Source organism: Equus caballus, chromosome 28 (genome assembly GCF_041296265.1).
Source record: "Equus caballus isolate H_3958 breed thoroughbred chromosome 28, TB-T2T, whole genome shotgun sequence".
Lineage (NCBI taxonomy): Eukaryota > Metazoa > Chordata > Mammalia > Perissodactyla > Equidae > Equus > Equus caballus.
This window is the reverse complement of record NC_091711.1, coordinates 9,242,814-9,248,480: the sequence shown is the minus strand read 5'-3', so window position 1 is coordinate 9,248,480 and position 5,667 is coordinate 9,242,814. Positions and strand designations below refer to the sequence as shown.

The following is a 5,667-nucleotide window of genomic DNA, read 5'->3' as shown; positions in this document are numbered from 1 at the left end:
AGAAAGTGACATCTGAGAATAAACCCAAAGGAAGTGAGAGGGTAAACCACGTGATCCTCTGGTGGAAGAAAATTCCAGGTGGAGGGAAGAGCAAATACAAAAGCCTTGAAGAGGGAGAATGACGGGTGTTGGAGGAACAGCGAAGAAGCCAGCAGAGCTAGAATAGAACAAACCAGGAGAAAATGGTAAGAGAGGAGGTTAGACAGGTCGCTGGGGGTAAGGAGTTAGGTGGTAGAGCAGATCACGTATGACCCTGTAGATCACAGCCAAGAACTAAGGCTTTTAGTCTCAATAAGGTAGGGAACTACTGGAGGGATCTCTACAGAATAATATGGTCTGGCTAGCTGCTATACAATGAGTAGAATTTAGGAAGCAGGGATGGAAGGAGAAAGATCAGTAAGTAGGCTGCTTCATCACCTCCAGTGAAAGGTGATGAAAGTTTGAAGTAGAACCAAGAGGATTTGCTGACTGATTGGATGAGAGAAAGAGTATAAAAGATGACCCCTAGAGTTTTGGCCCGATTGACTAGAAGAAGGTATTACCATATCTAAGACGGGGAAGACTTTGGGAGGACCTGATTGAGCAGAGCGCAGAATCAATAGTTTAGTTTTGACATGCTAAGCCTGGGATGCCTATTGGACATTTAAATTGAGACGTCGAGTGGGAAGTTAGCTTTATGGAGTTCAGGAGAGAGGTTGGGTTCTGAAGACATAGATTTGGGAGTTAGCATGTGAATGGTATCTAAGAGATCAACCAAGGACTAAATGTGGACAGAGAAGAGAAGTCCTAGGGCCAAGTCCTGCAGCTCCTTAGTGATGAGGAGACCTCACTCATCTGGATCCAACGTAGTAGATCCAGGTTGGATCCCACGTTCTGTTTTACTGATTCTTTGGCAGAGCTGCAGGCTTCTGCTTCTCCAGAGGAGTAGGGCTCACTGCCCACTCAGTCTGCTGACAGGAGGCATTTTCTCCCGGGACAGTGGAAACAAAGCATGGCGAGGAAGAGCCTGAGGTAAACCCTTAGCAGAGGGGGCCAGTAAAGGAAAACAATGTTGGATGGCTGTGAGATTTGTGTAGACATCTGCCGCAGGGCCTAGGGGCCCTAGGGGCCCTAGGATGCCTACTCATCAGCCTCTTGGGGGAAGGGCCATCTTCCCAGCTGAACTCCTACGTCTGCATTGTTCACTGGCAGTGTTTCAGAGAACCAAAAATTGCAGAGAATAAAAAGGCTAAAAAATAGCAATAAAACAGAATGAAAAATAAGATAGAACAGTGAAAGATTAAATGATACTGAACACTAGGTTAAATAAGTGACCTCTTCGCCTTAAAAAAAAAGAAAAAAGAAAAACAAGATTAAAACTTGTGGAGGCAGCAAGAAAACTCTGAGCTAAGAACAACTAAAAAAAATAGAATTTACAACTGAAGGTCAGAGAGAACAAAAAAAAAGAGTAACCCAAACAAGGTAAAGGGCTAGAAGAAAGGAAGTAAACAATGATTTCAAGGCCCAGGACGTTCGCTGAACCCACAGCAGCCCAATCACGGGAGCGGCAGCGCGTCCCAGAGATCAGCCCAAGGGTGCGCCGCGTTAGGGCCAAAGAACCTGCAGCCCGTTTCTCCTGCCCGGGCCTGGGTTCCACACGCAGCTGTCCGTGGGCAGAGTCCTTGCCTTTTCCCTCCACACCTCTCCTCTCCAATTCCTGGCAGCTCTTCTCTCGGGTCCTGCAGCCCATTGTTTCCCCGCTCTACCGCAGCAACGGGAGCCGTCTCTGTCGGTCGTGACTCTCCCTCCGGCTGTAAACGACGGAGTAGAGGTGAGCACCCGCCCAAGTTGGATCAATCAGTCTCTCTCCTAGAAATCTGGATTTGTGATCGAGACCCATTCAGTTAGGGCTGGCTTCAATAATAATAACAGTAATAATAATTAATATTCATTAAAGGTTTATATGCTAGACATTGATCTTTAAATAGGTTTTCTCAGTTAAATTTCTTAACTTTGTAAGAGCTATTACTGATGAGGAAACTTAGATAAGAGAGGTGAAGTGACTTGTCCAATGTTACACAGCCGGTAATGGCAAAGTTAGGATTTAGACTCACCTCTGTGTGACTCTGGAGACCACGATCTTAGCCTCCATGTAATACGACCTCTTTTAAACAGAGGAGACAGAACCTTGGGAACTGTGGGACGAGCTTCTTTTGTCCACGTGAACAGAGAGCAAAGAAGGAAGTGACACTGAAGTGGATATAGGAGGCAAGATGAGAGAGGGGAGTTCCTGAGCTTCTCTCCAGAGTCGGGACGCCCCTCCACTATCACACATCATGATCCACCCCTTGTTCCCAACAATACATTTTCCCCTTTTGGGGTAAGCTAATTCAATTGAATTTCGGGAACTTGCAACCAAGAATCCTAACTAATCTGGGTACTGCTCTTTGACGTGGGCACGAGGGGCCCCCAAGCTCCAAGATTTCCTGGTGGTTGTGCTTCTCCTGCTCATGGAAAAAGAGTGGCCCTCCTGTCTGGCTCTCGGTCCCCTTTCTCTGCCACTCTCTTCCCAAAATGTTGGCCCTTTGAGTACAAGGACAACTAATAGGCCTTTTTGTGCTCCTAAATCACTCTAGATGTTTTACAAATGTCAGGTCTTAATAAAACGCTCGTTTGGGTAAAGTGATATGATAATGTTTGCATATTTCCTTTTTTAAATGTGGCTGCTTCTTAAATTGTGTTTTCGGGAGTGATTAAAGGCTATCTTCCTCTATCCAGAACAGGAAAGTCCAGAGGCAGAAAACAGATTGGTGGTCCCCAGGGATCGGGGAAGGGAGTCGGGGTGGCAGGTGGAGGGTGATAAACGTGTTGAAAATAGATAGAGATGATGTCTGTGCAACACTGTGCATATACTAAACTCCCTGAATTGTTCACTTTATAATGTTTAATTTTATATTACGTGAATTTCGATTCAATTATAAAAAAAATTAACAATAACGATTCCTAAATTCTGGAAGATAGAAAAGGCATCTTCCATTCAGATGGTAGCCATTTGAGCCTAAAGGCATTCTGTTGAGAATTCGAGGTCAATTCTGGGTATGGAGCCAGGGGGGCTTCCTGACCATTGTCGTGTTGTACTGCTTTCTTCACCTGAAACAGAGGAGCCAGAATTCCTACCAGGAGAGAATGGCAAAGCAAGGTGTACTTTGTCCCATTCCCACAAGATAATCTATATGCATTATAACCAAAGACGTGAAAAGAATGGGGCTGTCCTCCAGTCTTCCTCATAAACATATCTTGCACGATGTCTCGAGAAGTCCTGTGGGATTGCTGCCTTGTAACACCTCTGTTGCCTAATTGAGAAGCACATATCTTAGTTCTGTGAGTGAAAAGGAAAAGTACATGTTTTTGCCACCACTGTAAACCATCTGAGGTATAAAATGGGAGGTAGGTTGACCTTGAGGGAGGGTCAGATAGTGTTCTTAGTGCTTGAAAATGGTGTCCTCTTTCTATTGGCTGTTCTAGGATGAAGACCGTCTGAAAGCTGTGCCTGGAACTTTAGCAACAGTGCAGGAGAGGGTCTTTATCATCAAAGGCCAAGAAGCCTATGTAGGTGACTGCTTAATGTCATCTTACCTATAAAGCAAAGAGACTGTACTAGGAAACCCCACTGCAGGAAGCCCGTCTCTTAGAGATCCCCTTTTTACTCAACGGATTATAAAAGGAGTCATTTATCACTCTTTGATCCTGGCAGGGAAAAAGCACCCTCTCTGATTTTTGGACCAAAATTCTCCTCAAATTATTCGCTTGTTATTGTTCTTGGAAATTCCTTATTTACAAAGTTCAGGTGACTTCTAATTCTTGGCCAAGCTTGTACTTATCGAACGAAATAATCAAGATGAATCATAGACTTTTAGAAGTAGAAAGCATGCAACTTCCTCCTTTTCAAGGAAAGATCCAGAAAATGAGATTCAAAGAGGTTGAGAGGCTTTTGCTGGGGTGTAAGAGAAACAGGAGCCGGAGATGTCTACTCACTGAAGCCACAAAGTCTCTGTTAGACCAGAGAGCCCAGCACTTCGGGGCTCTCGGGATTAGATGTGTTTTGCCTGCTTTAATTGGGAGGAAATGAAGATCTTGGAGGGACTTGATGTCCTCTCTACATCTTAACAAAAATGAACTATTTCGTATCACCGCAATTCAACACTTACGTCAGAGGGCCACAGACCCTTGGAGCTTTCAAATCTTTTCAGGGTTCAGCTTGCCCAGCCCTTTTCCTGACACGTCATTTCTTGCATGCCCTTCCTTCTCAGAGGCTGTCTGGCCTCCCCTTCAACATTTGAAGGGACAGGAAACGCAGTCCCTGAAGCAGCACATCGCATTCGTGTGTTTGTGCTTGTGCTCCCTTCTCTCATATCTGTGGTGTTGCGGTCACGGCATGTATGCATATATTTCATAGTCTGCTTTTTTGCAATTGATGTGCCACACACATTTTTCATGTTGATACAAAGTCTTCATTATGGTAATTGTAAATGGCTTCATATACTATACAATTTCCTTAAACAAAATGGATATAACTCGGCCTTAATTCTTTCCTTTTATAAGCAGAATTCATTCCTTTTTGGTTCTGAATAGCTGGATTATTGGACCATAAATAGCTCAAGATTTAACTTTTACTCCTTGACTCTAATTGTATCTCCTAGAACAGCATTGAATAAATTGAATCCCTCTTCCATGAGACAGTTCTTTTGAGTGTTTTTGAAAAAGCTATCATGTTGCTCTTAAAATTTGTCTTTTCCAAGGTAAACATCCTCAGCTCTTTCAATTGTTTCAGAAGTTGTGGTTTCCAGACCCTTCACAAGACTGTTTGTTCTCCTCTGGATAAGCTTCAATTTGTCAATGTCCTTTCTAAAGTAGGGTGCCAGAATTAATGACTGTAATAACAGTAGCCATAATAATAATAACCACCATTTATTAAGTGTGCACAATGTTCCAGGAACTGGGCTAAAGGCTTATTCATCTAATCCCCACAAAACCCCTAATGTATGTTATTATTCTTATTTTTTCAGAGGAGGAAATCAGTTTTAGTATGTTAACCAACTCGTCCAAGGTCACACAGATAGGAAGTGGCAAAGCTAGGATTAAAGTATGCTTTGTATTCTGAGCCACTTTATAAAGCTCCAGAGTTTTTTGGTCATGCAAAATTTAGGGCCTGGATATTAAACTTTTGTGAGAACACTTTAAGACGGCATTGTCTTGTTTGGTGATTTCATATTTATGGAAAGTATGACAGAGCTCAGTTCTTCCAGAACAGGCTTAAAAACACCAACTCATTCATTCATCTAATATGTATTGAGTGCCTACTTCCTGTCAGGCACTGTTTTAGAAGGTGACAATACCTTGACAAGGTGACAAGCAAGGTAGACAAAGGTCCTTCTTTCGTGGAGCTGACATTCTATTGGGGACATAATGTCCCCACATCTAACCCATAACGTAGACTCAGCCATCCCACGAGTCAACAAATAGTAAACATGGCGATTCAGGTAGTGACAAGTGGTGTAAAGAAAATAAGAGAGAGCAATGTGCTAGAGAGTGACTCGGGTCCAAGGGAGAGACAATGTGGAATTTGGTGATCAGGGGAGGCCCCTTGACATCTGGTCTTAGACCTGAATGATAACCAGGAACCAGCCA

At 43.5% G+C, this 5,667-nt stretch overlaps 1 long non-coding RNA gene across 1 annotated transcript; it reads left to right on the top strand.

The window, feature by feature from the left end:
- The first annotated feature begins 1,499 nt into the window (after positions 1-1,499).
- LOC138921230 (uncharacterized) lies at positions 1,500-4,714 on the top strand. Its single transcript, XR_011433647.1, has 2 exons — positions 1,500-1,810; positions 3,505-4,714. It is a non-coding gene; the product is annotated as an uncharacterized lncRNA (long non-coding RNA).
- Positions 4,715-5,667: the final 953 nt, after the last annotated feature.